At 40.2% G+C, this 20,475-nt stretch overlaps 1 protein-coding gene and 1 long non-coding RNA gene across 4 annotated transcripts in view; one reads left to right on the forward strand and one right to left on the reverse strand.

Annotated features, from left to right (window-relative positions):
• LOC106085460 (uncharacterized) overlaps positions 1-20,475 on the reverse strand; it is an 82,468-nt gene that overhangs the window by 14,660 nt on the left and 47,333 nt on the right. The gene's annotated exons all lie outside the window — the stretch shown is intronic.
• Positions 1-20,475, forward strand: part of LOC106085461 (spectrin alpha chain, non-erythrocytic 1) — a 262,696-nt gene that overhangs the window by 13,573 nt on the left and 228,648 nt on the right. The gene's annotated exons all lie outside the window — the stretch shown is intronic.

The raw sequence follows: 20,475 nt of genomic DNA on the forward strand, positions 1-20,475 counted from the left end.
CCTTTTTTTTGTTAAGCAGCAACAAAAGACATTTAAAGTAGGTGACATCTCTAATCCTTTTCTAAGTGATATATGTATCTGCATATTAGAAGACGATGAAGTAGCGATGTGATATTCGATATGTTGTTGAACGTGAAAATTGTTTACATCACAGTTTTCCCATGAACATTCCATTAAGGAACAGAGACCAAAATTCTCTTCGTCTTGATCATCTTCCCATTTCAAAACGTAGGCTATGTCCGTCCATCCTTCTGTCTGTAGAAAGCACGCTTACCTTCGAATGACTTGGGATAGCTGCTCGAAATTTTGCACAAATTCTTTTTGTTTACGTAAAGTTTGTCGTCGTTGTGAGGCAAATCCTTTCAACTATAAATAAAACTGTCATATAAAGGATTTCAGATTTTAATTCTAAAGGACGCTCCTCTTATATGATTTGACTGAAAAATTATACAATGAAATTTTTGACTTTTCTGCAGTATTTTTTTTGCTAAAACAGCAAACATTTTCTGCTGATTTCAGATGGTTAAAAGTTGAAAATAGCGTAAAATTTTCATTTAATATTTTATATTAATACTAGCTGGACAGGGCCCGCTCCACTAAGCCTTCTTGGACTCTCTTATTTTATCTGAGCCCTATACTGGCACGCACTGGAACAACGTCTTGTTTGGGAGTGTTGGTACGGCCTTTCAAATATTACGCTCCAATGTGGATATCATATTGTTGTTCTACTCCCAAATTTCTTTCATTTGAGCCTTATATTGCTATGATCGGTAAATATGTCCGGTATGGCGATGTTTTTTGGGATGAGGTTCATACTCTACTCCAAAAAATCACATTTGAGCCAAATATTGCTATAGTCGGTATATATGTGTGGTTTAGGGGGAGTTTATGTGGTGAGACGTCCCTGAAAAACTTGGTCGCCCCACCATACATATGTATGGTGGGGGGTATGTATGGTGGAGCGACCACCCACGCACTTAGCCCTGAAAAAATATAAGCATCGTGCTTTACTCTCAAATTTATTTTATTTAAGCCAATATCGCCATTGGTTTAGGGAGGTGAGACGACCACCGAACACTTGGCCTAAAAATTGAATATCAAATTAATTTTCTACTATCAAATACCTATTATTTATTGCCATAGTAGACAAACGTGGCCGGATTAAAGAGAGTTTAGGGGGCGGACCCTGAAATAATATCAGCATCGTGCTGAAACACGATTTTGTTTCAGCCCTATAAAGTCAAGCATTTTGAAGGTGGCTATCAAGATATTCAGGGCTACGGGTCTCGTTCAGATGCACACTAATTAACTTTTTTTGTATTGGTTATCTACATTCAAGATCATTTTTCAAACTACCACTTGGGATACCACATTTTTAAAAATCCACAGGTCCTGCTGTGTTAATCCCAATTTGAGGGTAAAAAGTGTACTCTCCTACCAAAGACCTTTTATTGGTGTCCTATTCTGGCCTGATCGGCCTTCATTTTATTTTTAATTCCTTGTTTTGGGTAGGATAGAGGGAGGGCGATAGCCCTCTGACTCGTCTTTTCATTTGAACACAATATATTCTCGGTCGTCCTACATGACAGTTTGGTGTTGTTTTTATAAGGAGGAGAGGGTCGCTCCCCTCGACGCTAAGACCCTAAACACAATTTATTTGAGTCTTTAAATATCGATATCTATATGTCCGAGTAAACGGCAGGATGGCAGGGCGCGACCCAGATAGTTGAATCGTTATATCATATACTACACGTCTTGGTGAAGCGTATTAGGTGGGTGGGCCGGTCCCAGACTCTGTCCCAAATATATATATCAGATTCGTAGTCAACAAATGTGTACTCAACTTCCAAACACCTTTTATTTGATACCCATATTGTCCCAATCGATAAATATGTCCTGTTGAGGGGTACCAAGGAATACGTGCTAATATCAGCTTTTTACTTTACTTTTAAATACCTTTCATTTGATATCCATATTGTCCCAATCGGTATATATATCCTGCTGGTGGTTTTGGGGGTTGGGGGGCCCCTCAGGCGCCAAGGAATACATTTAGATGTCGGATTTGTATTCTACTTTAAAAAAATTTTAAATACCTTTCATTTGATACCCATATTGCCCTAAGCGGTGAAGTGTCCTATTTGGGGGTTTTTTGTGGTGGGGGACCCCCCGAACATATCAGCTGAAATGCCTTTCATTTCATACCCATATTGTCTCAATCGGTAATCATGCCCGTTCGGGTGGTTTTGGGATGGGGCGTCCCCCCAGGTTATATGATCCTAAAACTTTATACCAATTTCGTGTGGCATACAAAATTTCGCTTAAATCGGTGCACCCATCTTCGAGATCTGGCGTTTTTGAAAATTGGGGTAAGGGGAAGGCAAAATGTGGTTGCGAATATTACATTTGGCAGGCTACAGAGATCCCGATTTCGAAGCTAACCAAGCTGCATCACCAGTCTGCTGATAGAATACTCCCTAAGACTCACATTTTATCTATCTATTCCATAGCACGTGACCTCTCTAGCTCCTGAGAGTTTGGTTTACCTGGCATTGGTCTAAATATTGCATAAGTGAGTCGGTCTCCAAATTGTTAAAGGGCTCCACAATGTCAATGTCACACTACAATGTGCACATATTAGGATCGAAAACTACTCTATCCTTTGCACCAACTTGTGAAGGGCTGTCTCCAATGACCTCTCTTTCACATAGGCGTACTGGCTATACTTAAACAACTTGCTATGTATGCTATTCTTAACCATGTTGTGCACTGCACGATTCATATATAGTTTAGAGCTGAAATCCCACATGGCTTATTGGTCTGAAAGCTTTTGGCGTCGCATAACTTGCCATTCCAGTCTTGGGTAAGAATACTACTACTACTGCTAAATTTCCCATGAACATTCCTTTAAGGAACTGGGGATACTACTCTCATACCAAAGAGTGCAGTCCGATTAATGTTTAAGCTCAATGATAAGGGGCCTCCTTTTAATTGTCGAGACTGAACGGCGTGCCGCCACCGTAGTAGCGCAGAGGTCACCATGTTCGCCTATGACGCTGAAAGTCTGGGTTCGAATCCTAGTGAGATTATCAGAAAAAATTTGTTAGTGGTGGCTCAATTACAATCCCTCCCAGGCGTTTGGCGTCATATTCCGACATGCTAACTCCTGCGCCACGTGGCCTTCCGGGTAAGGATACTACTTTTTGCAATTCCTAAGCATTTAGGGTATATGACAATCTTAGGCATGCTGAGAAAATGGCGGCCAGATGGGGCTGAGGCAAGGCCGCCTCCTCCTATGGTAATACCACAATACCACAGATATTCCATCTGGACCTTTTGACTTAGGTGGCAAAAAGATGTTTTTTGTCTCTTTGACTCTCATGTCCTTCACAATGAGCTTTTGAATAGACCATCTGCTCCGTCGTTACTTGCGAAAAATGAGTGTTAATCAAAAAACCAGCTTTTAGAGGTATAATAAAGGGTGATTTTTTTGAGGTTAGGATTTTCATGCATTAGTATTTGACAGATCACGTGGGATTTCAGACATGGTGTCAAAGAGAAAGATGCTCAGTATGCTTTGACATTTCATCATGAATAGACTTACTAACGAGCAACGCTTGCAAATCATTGAATTTTATTACCAAAATCAGTGTTCGGTTCGAAATGTGTTCATTCACCGTAACGTTGCGTCCAACAGCATCTTTGAAAAAATACGGTCCAATGATTCCACCAGCGTACAAACCACACCAAACAGTGCATTTTTCGGGATGCATGGGCAGTTCTTGAACGGCTTCTGGTTGCTCTTCACTCCAAATGCGGCAATTTTGCTTATTTACGTAGCCATTCAACCAGAAATGAGCCTCATCGCTGAACAAAATTTGTCAAAATTTGAACACATTTCGAACCGAACACTGATTTTGGTAATAAAATTCAATGATTTGCAAGCGTTGCTCGTTAGTAAGTCTATTCATGATGAAATGTCAAAGCATACTGAGCATCTTTCTCTTTGACACCATGTCTGAAATCCCACGTGATCTGTCAAATACTAATGCATGAAAATCCTAACCTCAAAAAAATCACCCTTTATTAGAGCAAAGTTTGCTACAATGTCAGTCAAATGTTTGTCAAAAACTCCTGTTTAGGAATTTTTTTATATCCACCACCATTGGATGAGGGCATGCTAATCTAGTCATTCCGTTTGTAACACCTCGAAATGTTCGTCTAAAACCCCATAAGTATATACATTCTTGATCGTTTCGACGTTCAGAATCGATGTAGTCATGTCCGTCCGTCCGTAGCGGTTGAACGCGTAGAGCTAGCCGCTTGAAATTTTGCACAGATACTTAATATTAACAACTGTGTCAAGTACGGTCCGATATGGTCTATAACCTGATATAGCTTCCATGTTAACCGGTCTCTCCATTATCCTTGTTCAGCTCCTGAAAGCTTTAATTTTTGCTGGTTTGACCGAGGTTTGGTATGTAGAGTAAATTTAGGCTCTTCAACTAAATTTATTTTTGGTGGTGTGTTCCCAGGATCCGGCCCGGCCAAACTTAGCACGCTTTTACTTGTATTTTGCTATTTTGAATAAAAATTTCTTTCAGTATGTTGTTGTTGTAACAGTGTGTTGTATTCTTTCTACCACTATGCGACGGTGTGTCCAGAGGGATATGGGTCTGAGTCGAGTGGATCTAACTGGGCAGTTAAACCGGTGACGTGTGATCCCAGCTCACATTCGGGACACACGTCCTTAACGTAGGCATCAATCCTTGCTGGGTAGAAGTTGAGGCGGCAGCATCCACCGGATTGTAATTGAGTTAGAACTATTCTGGTTTGCCGGGGGTCATCAATTTCTTTAGATGCGGCTACAGGATATATAATATGAATCTTGCTCTTTCCGAATCTATCCAATTCGTAACCCTTTGTATTAAAGAAACCAAGATATTGGCGATTTTTGGTTTTGGTAATTTTTTCTTATGATGCCCCATTTTTCAGAGTAAGTGGCTCATTGTGGTTAACTGGGAAATAGTGAGCTAAAACCGCTTACGCAAAAAATGCAAAATGCAAATTTGCCCATGAACATTCCGTTAAGGAACAGGGCCAAACTTTTCAAATATCATGAGTACAGTCCGATTCAAGTTTTAGCTCAATGATAAGGGACCTCCTTCTTATAGCCGAGTTCGAACGGCGTGCCGCAGAGCGACACCTCTTTGGGGAAAAGTTTTTATATGGCCTAGTACCACACAAATGTGGCCAGCATTAGGAGGTTATAACCACTGATGAACATTTTTTCTGACGTTCTCGCCAGGATTCAAACCCGGGCGTTCAGCGTCATAGGTGGACATGCTAACCTCTGCTAGGCCGACATGCTAACCTTGGCCTCCAAAGCCGCTTAAAGGAAATATAATTCGGACCACGCTCTTTCCGAATCTATGTGTTAAAAAACCAAGATATGGGCGCTTTTTGGGAAAATTTGGTCATTTTCCCTTACAATGTCCCATTTTTCAAAGTAAATCGCCCACTGCGGTCAAGTGAAAAATAGTTGACTAAAACCGATTGCAGGAAATATAGCACGGACAACGCTCTTTCTGAATCTATCTAATTTGGAACCCTATGTATTAAAGACACCATGATATTGACGATTTTTCTTAAAGATGCCCCATTATTTAGAGTAGATGCCCCACAGTGCTCAAACCTTTTACAGGAAATATAACATGGGCCACGCTCTTTCCGAATCTGTCCTATATCCTGTCCCTAAGTATTCCCTACTACTGCGGTCAACTGGAATATAGTGGGCTAAAACTGCTTACAAGAAATTTAATACGGATCAGGTTCTTTTCGAGTCTATCCAATTAGGAACTGTATGTACTAATAAAACCGAAATATTGGCGATTTTTTGCAAATTTGGTCATTTTTCCTTGTGATGTCCCATTTTCATAGTAAATGGCCCACTGTGGTCAACTGGAAAATAACGAGCTAAAACTGTTTACAGAAAATATAATAATGACCACGCTTTTTCCGAATCTGTCCACTCAAGACATTCTGCTGACACAAAGCTCAGCGCTAAGAAGTCCCTTCTGTACTCGCAGCTCATAGTTTGTTCCACACATGTTCGCAAAACCGCTCGTTAACCAGATCCTTCACTTGGGAGCGATAATCTAATGGAGCCCCACTGGATGCACTGTCGATATCGATGATTGCATAAGTCAGCTCATCTCTGTTATGCTTGCTTGCCACTCTGGCGTAAAAGGGCGGTTTCTGTCCTTTTTCAGCGACCATTTTCCCATTCCGTGGTTGCTGCGGTGTCCTTTTTATAGTCCTCCGTAATACACTGTCTGAAATCTCCATTGCGGCAGGGCTGGTTTGGTCTTCCCAGAGTACTTGAAAGCAGGGAGCTCTTTTCTTTTTTAGCGTTTTAGCTGTGTTATGCTCTTCGGGAGATCTGATTTTCTTTCCAAATTCTGTGGAAGTGCTTGGAATGTCACTTGACTAACATTTTGCACGTAAAGTTTTGTTTCCACTTTCAAGATCAACGGCACAGGATAGCTGTGAGCACCACACAGGCTGGAACATTGAGGTCCGATCTGTGTGGTGTTCACTGCTGTCACGAGAAGCTTAGCTGCGAGTTATCGCGCGCGTTCACATGTTGCGGATAGTGAACAATCAGCGGTGTTGAGTGGAGAGTCTCAGAGAGAGGTCAGGCTGCACCGGCTCTTGCACAAATACTGAGTGCCTATGATACTCGATATGACAAGGCGATGTATAGGCGCCTTTAAATAACCAATTGCCAACCTGTTCTCGCGGCGATCGGTCCTTTGGACCGGAACGAGCTTGCTCACCTACAGGAGCTTGATGAGGATCGCCACGTTCACATGAAAATGTGGTTACAACAACAACAACGCTGTCGGATGTCTTAAGATGTAAGCAAAAACTATTGACGCTGAATTTAGAACAACTCGGTTGAAATTTAAGGCCTCTAGAGGTTGAAAAAATTATTTTATATATCGATTTATATGACAGCACTATAGGGGGGTCGGTGTTTAGATACGCACATAACATTCACTTTGTTTTTTTGCAATGTCAATATTGTTTGTAATGCCATTTTACACATTCGCATTGGCATGGTCCTTTGCTTCGGCAAACCTTGAATGTTAAGAAATCATAAAATCCCATTTCAGCACAATGTATAAACAAACATTATTCATTATAATCCTGGAAATAATTAAATTAAGGTCTATCCATAAGAATGATTCCGCATCGCACTGCATAAAAATATCCTCAGGCACCTCAAAAAAAAAAAAAAAAAAAAAACTCCCACACACAGACGACGTGGTTTGGATGGAGCTCAGATCCATACTCCATGCGATTAGCACTAAGTTTCAGATTTCATGCACACATAAGGAAATAAAACAGTTCCACCACAATGAGAACGCCACAGATGAGGATGAAAACCAACACCCGGTACCATCATAGGCATTTGCACACACAAGCGTCTCACAAGCGGGCTGAAGCTGAAATGCAATAAATTTCAAAGTTTACATCAGAATGATGAAGTTTATGTCGATCGATGTATGAACGGAATAGATCCAAACACTGTGGTGGTAATGATGCTGATGGTGAAGACTGGAACAAAACAGAAAACTAAAGTATGAAACATAAACAATACAACTGTCAGAGTCCGCTGACTTTAACTAACAGTGGAACTACAAGTTGTTGTTTGTATGAATAAAATTGTAAAATGCAAAATGTTGGAACTAGACCAATTTTAAGCCTAGAGATAAAAAGCTAGGGAAGTCTATTCCATAACAAATTGAAACTAAATTTAAAATAAGAATTTTCTAAATCATGGCAACCCTTTATTCATTCACCAAATATTATGAGCTACTCAATTGGATAAAGGACAACCATTTTCCTTTATGTTCCATTTGTAGTTTTAGCCAAATTGTATCTTAGACAAATGAAATGTAACTCTTACCACCGCTAGAAGCGTATAGAAGCAGGGCTATACTTGTGCAGCCATCTCCCGGTAAGACCAATACAGTCCACTTTCCGGACATATCCTGCAATTGTACACCATGAGTTCATTTAATTGGAATAAATTTTCCGCCATGCTCAAAGCGCAATTAAATATCTTTCTATATCTTTGAACAGTTGCTACGTTGGTAGACGATAGCCTTTTCAGTCTTTTGCTGAATTTTCCGCAGAATAAGACGGTACACACGGTGAAATCGGAATCTAGGAATAATCAGTTTGATCAAAAACTCATCATTACTAACTTTATGGCAAAGGCAGCATTGAGCAGGTTTCAATGATTGAATTCACCCGGACCTGATGGACCATGAATCTAGGAGCCGCTACATTCACTGAGTTTCTAGGACTTGCCACCGAAAGTCTGGCAGGAGGCAAGTTATACGGCGCCATAGGCCTATTGACCTATAAGTCTTAAGTCGTTTCCGCTCAAAACCATGGAGCGTATAGTGCATACCATGCAAAATAGATGGACCTCCAGCGAATTGCAAATGCAATTTGCCCATGAACATTACCTTAAGGAACAGCGGGGATACTTCTCTCATATCAATGAGAGAAGTATCCGAATGTCTTCCCACAGAGAGATACCATTTTGGTAGAGAAGTTGACACGGTTGATTACTTAAGGTAAATACATCACAAGTATCGCCAGCCCTCCTAGTGCCACCGCTGAAATTTGTTTTTAGATGTTCTCGCCGTGATTTGAACTTGGGCATTCAGTGTCATAGGCGAACATACTAACCTCTGAGCTACGATGGTCTCTAATTGCTTAGATATTAAAAGCATACCTATGTCAATGGAAGGTCAGTGGAGACCGTCTATTTATTCATTAAATAGAAGAATCGTTTGATGCATCAAAGGGGCTTTTAACAATGTGGGAAACGACATACTCATCGGAATCAAGACTTGTACCGGATCCTTAGATACTTCATAAACCACATCTAAGTACTAGCTGGTAAAATTGTGGGTCTCATGGCATCAGTATAAAGGACAAAGTGGCAGGGGGCACACCACAGGGACCAAATTATCGTCACTCCTATGTGTGACCAGTATAAAGAGTAGAAGAGAGTTTCACGACTCATACAGGCGATTGTAATGCAATGAGTTGCAAAAGAATTGTCGCGAACTTCCGCATGCGAAATGGATTGCCCAATGATATCCCAGAAGATTAAAATCTTCCAGAAGATTGCTGCATTCTTCGCTCTTCCAAAGTTATGACAAATGTTTGCAGGGATATAACATATTATACCCTGAAATATAACTGGAAGGAGATTTTAAAGGTCCATACGTCCCACATTTCGCTAAATTTATGTCAATCCCATGGCAGCCGTTTCTATAAGCCGGATTTCAAAAAAAGTTTTAAAAAATTTCTATGATTTTTTTAAATATGATTTACATTAAAAAAATTATTGGAAATTTCAATCATTTTTTAATTGAATATGCAACTTTTTAAATTGAATTTTTTTCCAATACTCCCTCAAAAACGGTGATTGATATTATCATTTTCGTGATTGAAGCAGTTTCAATTAAAAAATTAACGCTAACTTTCGAAGGAGTAAAGCTAGCCGCTTGAAATTTTTCACAAATTCTTTCTATTAGTGTAGGTCAGGCCAAATCGGTCCATATTTTGATGTAGCTGCTATATAAACCGATCTTGGGTCTTGACTTCTTGAGCCTCTAGAAGGCGCAATTCTTATCCGATTTTATTGAAATTTTGCACGTAGTGTTTCGTATCACTTCCAACAACTACGATAAGTATGGTTTACATCGGTCTATGTTTTGATATAGCTGTCATATAAACCGATCTTGGGTCTTGACTTCTTGAGCCTCTATAGGGCGCAATTCTTATCCGATTTGGCTGAAAGTTTGCATGAGGTGTTTTGTTATGACTTCCAATAACTGTGCTAAGTATGGCGTAAATCGGTATAGAACCTAGTCTGAATCGATCAATAGCTTGATACAGCTCCCATATAAACCTATCTCCCGGTTTTGCTTCTTGAGCCCCTACAAGGCGCAATTCTTATCCGAATGAACTGAAATATTACGCAATGATTTCTGCAATGTTCAGCATTTATTTATGGTCCTATATAACTTGATATAGCTCCAATAGCATAACAGTTCTTATTTAATATGCTATGTTTGTCTAAAAAGAGATACCGCGCATAGAACTCGACAAATGCGATCAATGGTGGAGGGTATATAAGATTCGGCCCGGCTGAACTTACCACGCTCTTACTTGTTTTTTCTGCGTATTTGCACCACGGGTGACTATAAGCACCGCACGGGTTGGAACTCTTTAACTCCGATTTGTGTGGTGCTCATCGTCAACACGAGAAGCTAGGAGCTACTTAGCGCTTCCACAGGCTGCGGATAGTGGAATGCTCCGTATATATATAGATTAGCTGTTAGCTTAGTTAGAGGCCGAGAGGCCGACTTCCTGATCATAACACAGTTTTGCAGGCGGAAATCCGGGTGATCACAGAATTCGTGGGGTTATACGGTATTAAAACGAGGACGTCGAGTGTGGACTTTATTAAGGGCAATAAATAGTGCGGTAAGGCCACGGATAGTCCACGAGTGTTAGAAGGGTATTAATGCCTTCTCTGGGATGGTGTGATCTGCACAATAGCGGCGAAAAGGGCAGAAGAATTGCCAGTATGGGCCAGAGGACTGCCATCAGTAAACGTGATGAATGAGAAGCCTTTCGGTGCGACGTAGTCTGAGTTGAGGGTATGGGCACTGTGGAACAGTAATACTATCGGTAGTGTGACGAAAAACCTGTATGGAGATCAAGATCGTTAAAAGACGAAGCTATTACTGAGAGAAAGTAGGAAGGCGACCAATATGGCTCAAAGTAGCATTACGTGTCACATGGGACTATGGGCGCACATGTGTAGAACTGATGCGACAAGTTATAGCATGTGGAAGGCAAGTGGGGAGCAAACGTTGGCTTTCGCGTTTAACAGATTTCGACATTCAGGTGCGGATACGAAACCAGATTTGAACCAATTTATTTAAATTTTATGGATTAAGGGCGTTGTAAGCAGGACGAAGATGCTGACATATATTTTTGGCGATAACTTTTGAACGCACAACAAGCCGATTATTGGTAAAGGTGTATGTCTTAGAGGCATGACACGGATTAGAGTCTACATAACGAAGATCTTCAAGAACGAATTTGAAATGTTTGCTTAATGGTTTTTATACCCTCCACCATAGGAAGGGGTTACGCTACCTTTGTCATTTCGATTGTAACTCATCGAAATATTGATCTGAGATCAAACGAAGTATGTACTTATATTCTTGATAGTTTTAAATTTCTAATTCGATTAAGCAATTTCTGTTCGTCTGACGAAAGGACGCTAACTTTTGAACGAGTAATGTCGGACGCTTGAAATTCTGCATAAGGCCGGTTGGAATTGTAAATGGGTCGAATCCGTCTATGTTTTAATATAGATTCCATATAAACCGATCTCCCTTGATTTCTTGAGCCTCTATAAAACACAATTCTTATCTGATTTGGCTGAAATTTTCCACGTCATGTTTGGTTCTGACTTCCAATAACTGCACCAAGTATGGATCATATTAGTTCATTACCTCACATAACTCCCATATTAACCGATCATAAGATAAGCCTTCTTCAGCCTCTAGAAAACACAATTTTTATCCGATTTAGCTGAAATGTTGCATGTTTTGTTTTGACGTCCAACAACTGTGCCAAGTTTGACCAAAATGGGTTAATTATCTGATATTGTTCCCATATAAATCGATCTCTCGATTTGATTTTGAATGTGGTTATTTTTATCACTTTTAACAGCCATCGCAAGCATGGTCCATGTCAAAGGCCTACACAAAACCATTCATTGGTGGTTGTTTTTGCTGAGCTCGTGAACGCTGGACCCACAGAGTATAGTCGTTTATTGTGAAAAACAACCCCTATTCAGAGCATGGTAGCATTTTTATCCCGAATTATCGCTGCTATAGTGAGATATGAAAAATAACTCACTGCACTCTAAGTCATATGAAAGCGTCTCGCTGTCATTTTCAAAAGATGAACTGATCGTCAAATCAACCACGTTCTCTTCCTACGAATTTTGTACTACGAAAGCAGTCGACAAGAAAAATACTTTGTCTGAAGCAAAATGTTCCCGAATACATGCATTGTACAACGTGCACTCACTGACAGCTGAATCAATCTCTTTTTGCATTCACTCATCTCGTTGTGGTCGTGTCTTGTTAACTGTTTAACTCAGTTCTCAGTTGTCTCACACAATGTGGAATTTTTAAACATAGACTTCAGTTCTTGAAATACTCTATAGTTATTAATGCGTCTTGAAATCAGAAATGAATGGTCTTTGGCAGGCCTTTGGTCCACATTAATCCATAACCTGATAGACGTATATATATTTGAAAAAGTCATTCAAAGAACTTATGCCATGCAATCCATGGTGGAGGGTATATGACATTCAGCCCAGGCGAACTTAATGCACTTTTACTTGTTTAATAATATCATTTTCAATACCAAACGGTACTAACCATTTTATATATTATCCATTCCATGCAGTATTGCTTTGTTACCATATGGTGTTGCTTTACTATCAATACCGTATGGTACCGAAATGAGCACGTTTGGAATCAATTTTTCTCCGGGTCCGTATAATCTAGATAGTAGTAGGGTTCAGTAGGAATCATGTTGACAAGAATGAAAATTCACTCAAAATGCATTTTGCTGCTCTCAGTTTATTTAAAAGTCTCAATAGCATAACTTTTCCCTTTCCACTGTGCTGCATAGGCAAGTGGTAAAAGCTCTGAAGTATGTGATGCTGACTGCTCTTGCCGTTTTGTTGACTCTGGGCGGTCGTCCAGCGATCAGGGTTACCGTGAGAAGGCGGGGAAGATTGTTTATTATTGCAGTTGGATAAATTGTCTATGGTGGCTGTAGTAGAAGTCGTAGTGGTAGTCATTGTTGTTGCCCGTTCGGTTGACTGTTGCATTCTTGGCCTTGTTGTGATCTTTTGTTTTAATTTGTAAACTCTTGCTGTTGTTTCTTTCTGGGTTTTCTTTCCTTTTTGCAAGCAATGCTTCTGGTTGGTGGTTGAATTAAATTCAATTCAATTCAACTCTTATTTTTTTCTTTGTTTTTCAATTCTTCTGTTAGTTTGGCACTTTATGTTGGCGTTGAAAGAAGAAGAAGACGGAGACGGAGAAAAAACGCTCAATATAAACAATGATGCCCTCGATCATGATGATTAAGTTGATGATTGGGGCAGGGTTGGGCATGAAGAGCTTCTTTTTTTTGCTGCTTTTTCTTTGGAAGAAAAGGCAAAAATGCCAACAATCCAAGATGTATAAAATTCCTCTATGTAACCTTGTAAAACGTCTTGGGTTACATGGGGCTGTCCATTGGTGGTTTGCACAGTCAGTCAAGTGTTTGACCGGCAGTCTATTCGAGGAAGTTGCCGCAAAAGTTAAATTAAACCATCAGACGTAGTTGCATTAAAGAAAATTTGTTCAAAGGCCTAGTGCACGCATAGTTGATTATTTTGAGGGCCTCAAAGTTTGAGAATTTAGAATATCTATCGAATTTGTTAAATATGTATAATCGATAGGAAAACAAGTAAGGACGACCGTCTTGGGTTACCTATAGCATATTGGATATGTGGGCCAAGTCGTCGAATTTAAATTTGCTTAAATTTGATTTTTTGAGAAGATCGATTGGTAAATGGGTTAGCAAAGGCCTTAAAAGTGAAAATCGGGAGATGCATATATATGGGAGCTATATCTAAAACTGAACAAATTTCTATGAAATTTATCAGTCATCAGAAAAGTTATAAGAGAAACCTTCGTGCCAAATATTGTGAAGATCTGTTAAATATATATGTAGCTATATCTTAATCTGAACCGATTTCTATTCAATTGAATAGCAATACCAGGAGGCATAAGCAAATTTTCGTGTGAATCGGTTAACAAATGTCCAAATTATTGCAATACTAGTCCAAATCGGACGAACATATATATGGGAGCTATACCTAAATCTGAACCGATTTCTATGAAATTCGCCAATAATGTTGAGATTTATAAGAGAACCCCTCGTGCGAAATTTCGTGAGAATCGGTATTCAAATGACGATATATTTGCAGTTTTAGTCCAAATCGGACGAACACATATATGGGAGCTATACCTAAATCTGAACCGATTTCTATTAAATTCACTAATAATATCGAGACTTATAAGAGAATATCTCGCGCAAAATTTTGTAAGAATTGGTTTACAAATAACGATATAATTGCTATTCAAGTCTAAATCGGACGAACATATATATGGGAGCTTTATCTAAATCTTGGCCTATTTCTATGAAATTCATCAATAATGTAGAGACTTAAAAGATAACCCTTCTTGCAAAATTTCGTGAGAATCGGTTTACCAATGACGATATAATTGCAATTTTATTCCAAATCGGACGAACATATCTATGAGAGCTATATCCAAAACTGAACCGGTTTTTTCCAATTTCAATAGGCTTCATCTCTAGGCTCAAAAAAATGCTTGTACTAAATTTTAAGACGATCGGTTGAAAATTGCGACCTGTACTTTGTACACAAATTAACATGGACAGACGGACAAAGCTAAAGCGAATCAAAAAGTGATTCTGAGTATCTTCCTTTTGAGTGTTACGAACAAATTCACTAATTTAAAATACCCTGTACCACAGTAGTTGTGTAGGGTATAAGGAGAATAAGCAGCAAAAAGTATATCACCGTGATGGGAGTTTTCGTTAATTCGACAACCCACCGCCACGCTTATGTTTTTTTATTTGCTACACTCAACGAAATTTGTTAAAAAGTTAGCTAAACATCAAACTTTGTCTGCTGAAAATGGGAAAACAGACATAATTGCTATTTTAACAAACGTATGGCAGCTGCATTAGTAAACATTTCGATTTGCCATATTTGCTCTGCTATTAGAGCGATATCAAGATATGGGTCCAGTTCGGACCACAAATAAACTATATGTTGGAGCCCTGTGTGAAATGTCAGCCAATTCGATTAAGAATTGTGCTCTTTGGGGGCTCATGAAGTAAAATAGAGAGATCGATTTATATGGGAGAGGATACGTCGTACAAAATTTCAGGCAAATCGGATAATAAATGCGACTTCTAGAGGCTCAAGAAATCAAGATGCCAGATCGGTTTATATGGTAGCTATATCAGGTTATTGACCGATTTGAACCTAACTTGGAACAGCACAAAATTGCGCCCTCTAGAGGCTCAAGAAGTCAAGACCCCAGATCGGCTTATATGGCAGCTATATCAGGTTATCTTCCGATTTTATCCATAGTTGGCACAAAAAACGTCGTGCAAAATTTCATTCCAATCGGATAAGAATTGCGCCCTCTAGAGGCTCTAGAAGTCAAGACCCAAGATCGGTTTATATGTCAGCTACATCAGGTTATGGACCGATTTGATCCATACTTGGCACAGTTGTTGGATATCATAATAAAAAACGTCGTGCAAAATTTCATTCCAATTGGATAAGAATGGCGCAGCTATATTAAAACATGGGCCGATATGGCCCATTTACAATCCCAAACGACCTAACAAGAAGTATTTGTGCAAAATTTCAAGCGGCTAGCTTTACTCCTTCGAAAGTAAGCGTGCCCTCGATAGACAGACGGACGGACATGGCTAGATCGACATAAAATGTTACGACGATCAAGATTATATATACTTTATGGGGTCTCAGACGAATATTTCGAGTAGTTTCAAACAGAATGACGGAATTAGTATACCCCCATCCTATGGTGGAGGGTATAAAAATTGGACCGAAAATGTAATAAAAATGCAAACAAACTATAGGAACGGTTATACTAATTTCGTCATTCCATTTGTAAAACCTCGAAATATTCATCTAAGACCTCTTTCTACTGCTACTGACTGTTATGTTGTCCTGTTTCCCGCATTCTTGGCTTCAGTAGCTTTTTGCTACTCCTGGTCGTACCATAGGTTCTTTGGGACAGACTTTTGGAACTCAAGTATGGATGTAGCGGCTCTTTCCATGGAGTGGGCAATGGTTTGCCATTGCGCTGCTATACTATCGGGACAGGGAGTGCTTTCTTCAAGCAATTAAGTCAGCCGAGTGGAGTATGCTGATGCCACCTGTAGTGTTTGCAGCTTCCGTGCCGTGTCAGATCGTACTCCTCTCACCACACTAAGACTTGTGCGAACCATTTGCTGGAACAAGGTAATGGTCCGAATCCATGACACCTCGGATCGTTTGCACATCTAACACGCTGGTTAAATTCCTTCCATCTATCACAGCACGAACTATGTGGCCATTTGAATCCTACGATGTTGGAATCTGGTGCTGCTTACTGCCCTGTTCTTTGTCGCAGCAAAGTCTATGAGCCTCAATCCAATATCGGAAGTTTCTTCGTGTAGGCAAAATTTTCCGACTGTTGGGCTTAAGATATTTTCGAATTAAAATCTCCCAGAACGATTTTAATATCATGGGCGGGACAGCGATCATATTCTCTTTCTAGGTGCTCGTAGAAAATATCCTTGGTCTGTTCGTTATTATCTTCCGTCAGGGCATGGGCGCAAATAAGGCTGATGCTAAAGAATTTGGCCTTTATGCGGATTGTTGCTTGCCTCTCATCCACCGGAGTAAAACTGGAGACAAGTTGTTTTAGTCTCCGACTAACCACAAATCCACAGCCAAATTCATGCCTCGTTTCATGCACCCAGAAAACAGATTTGTTGCCTCAACCAATTTTTTTTGCCAACCGCAACTTCGCGGTTGTGACGACCAAAGTTGGTGTTGAGGTTATTGTCTAGTTTATGTTATGCTATCAAAAATAAAAATAGCTTTAAGCATGCGTCGTTCGTGTGCGTTGCGCTTATTCATTATTTTCTGCTTGTTGCTGCTTCTACCTCGGATTTTTCTCTCTCGACTTACTCTTTAAAATTAATTCTATTAGTTTTGTCGGTGGTCAAGGGGAGATTTAAAACTCATGATGTCATGTTTGGTAGTCTTTCATGCATCCTCTGGCCTGCCGACATAATTTTTTTAATGATGATACAGGGCAATTGGCATTACTGTACAGTAATAAGTTTCTCAATTAAATTAAAATTAAAAAAAAGTGGGAATACCATTTTTTTAAAAAGTTTAATAAAAAATACATAATTAAAAAAAAAATGGCCGGCCGGGGGACTCGAACCTCGGTTCCCGAGTTCTTCAGTGGTATGTGAAGATTTTCTATGTAGTACTAACTTTCGGAAGGAATGTTAGCACAACTACCGGTAAGGGGTTAGTAAAACTACGGTATGGCAGTTAGCTCAACTACCGGTAGGGTAATAAGCAAAACCACCGTAAGGGTGTTGTGCTAACTCGTTGATGGTACAGCAGAAAATAAAACGTTGTTGATACAATTGGCGGAGGCCACCGTAGCGCAGAGGTTGGCATGTCCGCCTATGACGCTGAACGCCTGGGTTCGAATCCTGGCGTGACCATCAGAAAAAATGTTTAGCGGTGGTTTTCCCCCCTCCTAAAGCTGGCAACATTTCTGAGGTACCATGCCATGTAAAACTTCTCTCGAAAGAGATGTCGCACTGCGGCACGCCGTTCAGACTCGGCTATAAAAAGGAGGCCCCTTATCATTGAGCTTAAACTTGAACTGGACTGCGCTCATTGATATGTGAGAGGTTTGCCCCTGTTCCTTAGTGGAATGTTCATGGGCGAAATTTGCATTTTTGATACAATTCGCAGAAGCAAAATGCATTTATTTTTTATGGAAATGATTGATGGAACTGATATATCGGTAAGTAGCATCTTCTTTTAACTCCATTAATTGTATCGTGGTTAAGATAGCTACTGAACTATGAAAATAACCAAACTGTGGTTCATACAATTGAAATTGTTTTGACACTATTATCTCTTTGCTTTTATAATCGAATTCCAACCAATGATTTCTCGGGGTGTGGCAGCTATAATATAGGGCGTCATCACTCGGTGTTGTTATGGAGCCCTTCCCGAGCCATCGCACTTCTTGTATGACAGTAATGTCTGCTCTGTACTTCTCCAATACATCCGACAGTGCGTACACTGCACCCTCTCTATAAAGAGTGCGGGCATTCAAGGTACAGATACGCAAATCATAGTCCTAAAAACTTTTGCAGGGGTCGTCAACATAGGGGGAATCCGTTTTTATTTTCCTTCGTTTTTTCAAAGCCACATCTTATCTTTTTATAGTTCTATAGGTGAACTCGTGGAGGTGGCCACCGTAGCGCAGAGGTTAGCATGTCCGCCTATGACGCTGAACGACTGGGTTCGAATCCTGCCAGGAACATCAGAAAAATTTTCAGCGGTGGCTTTCCCCTCCTAATGCTGGCGACATTTGTAAGGTACTTTGCCATGTAAAAACTTCTCCCCAAAAAGGTGGCGCAGTGCGGCACGCCGTTTGGACTCGGCTATAAAAAGGAGGTCCCTTATCATTGGGCTTAAAATTGAATCGGACAGCACTCATTGATCTGTGAGGAGTTTGCCCCGGTTCCTTAAGGGATTGTTCATGAGCAAATTTGCATAGGTGAACTCGTGACAAATTTTAGCTCACTACCTTTAATGGATGTTAAAGGTAGCTACCCAGGTGACACCTCGGGGAGGTTTGTGTCCACATTTGAGATGAAGAAAGACCAAAATAAGACTGGCTTTTGCCAAGTCAAAACCAATCAAATCCGTTGCTTGGTTCGCAACAACCCCATGGTTAGACAGTCGAAAATAGATCTCAGTCGCTGGGCCGTAAATGTAGACTCCAAGACCCACTATGTCCTTTAGTTTTGATCCATCCGTGTACCAGAATTTCCTCAATTCAATACAGTACCGCTAGCAGCAGGGTATTGCTTTCGGTCTAATGTGTCATCTCAGGCATCCGATCTGAAACTTTTTCCAATCCATTACCAATTCTATTGTCTCCTCGATTATGATGGGTTCGACATTTGAAATAGTCTCTAGTGCCCTAGCAGGAGTGGTTCTCCTCGGCTGTTCTCTGAATCTGTTGTATTGTCCTTATGTTGTAATATTTGTCTATCGCCGTCCACTAAACTACTAAGGTGTCGTAGTATATGAAGCCAGCGAGCCATAGTGCCCAGCGCATTTCCTTTCATGCACAACAGTCTTTTTGCTGCAGAGCCTTGTAAACTGAGCCACAATTTCGTTTTGCACACTTAAACGTATTACGAAACTATTTTGTCATTCCGAGTGGACTTTGTGTGTGACATTCCAAAGACATCCATCGTCAATATTATTAAAAGAAAACGAAAAATGTTTTTTAAAATAAATATTTAATAATAACAACAATCTTACAATTTCTTCAATCGAGGTTATATTTTTTCTTCACAAGTGGTATCATAAAACATTTCAGGCACGCACACGCCACTACATAATTTTTAAGCCAGCCGCGCCTTTCACTTCGGTCAAGAGCAGCATGCGTGTGTCCCAGTGGTTACAACTTACGAGTACACTTCAAGCAACAGAAATAGTTAAAGAAAAATGCCTTACTGTTAAAAACTGGGCAAAAGCCAAGCATATATGGGGTTAAGTTAGGCCGGGGGTTTTGTATATCCTCCACGCGTTCGGCAAGATCTCCGAAAGATTTCTTTCAAAATAAACTCAGCTTTAAATCATATTAGATATGAAGCCATGAATGAGTCAATCATTAGCAACGGTATCAGGAGAAGAAGAGAGAAAAGGGAGGGAAATTGAGAGACGTGGGTACAAGCGAGTCAAGATGTTCAGGATTAAGAATAAAGTCTGGAAATTTTATCAAAGAATCAAACATCAAACCGATGGCTTTGGTGTGGGCACATCCGCCTGAAAATTTGTCCATGAACATCCCATTAAGGAACCGGGGCAAACTTCTAACGTATCAATGAGTGCTTCAGATTCAAGTTTAAGCTCAGTAATTAGGGACCTCCTTTTTCAACCCGAGTGCGAACGGGGTGTCGCAGTGCGACTCCTCTATGGGGAGATGTCTTTACAAGGCATTGTACCTTGTACATTGCATGTCTCGCCAAAGGAGGCGAGACATTTGTGAGGCTAATGACCGCTGAAATTTTGTTTGATGTTCCCGCCAGGAATCGAACCAAGCTTTCAGCGTCATAGGCAGACATGCTAACCTCTACACTACGGTTTGGTAGTTGGTTTTTTCTTAGAGCTATTATTTTCTGTGTAATTGTGAAAGTAAACGAGGTGGCACTTGGGGTGCTGGAGAGGAAGATTCTTCGCAAAATTTGTGGACCAGAATGTATTGATGGAAAATATTAGTGTGTTATGAACCTTGAGCTGTATGACGACGCGTCGCTACGTTAGCATATCAATATAAAACAATTGTCGAAATGAATGAAGAAGCTTCGGCACGCAAACTGGGAAGATAAAAACTCAAATGGAAAGTGGAGAAA

Source organism: Stomoxys calcitrans, chromosome 1 (genome assembly GCF_963082655.1).
Source record: "Stomoxys calcitrans chromosome 1, idStoCalc2.1, whole genome shotgun sequence".
NCBI classification, from domain to species: domain Eukaryota; kingdom Metazoa; phylum Arthropoda; class Insecta; order Diptera; family Muscidae; genus Stomoxys; species Stomoxys calcitrans.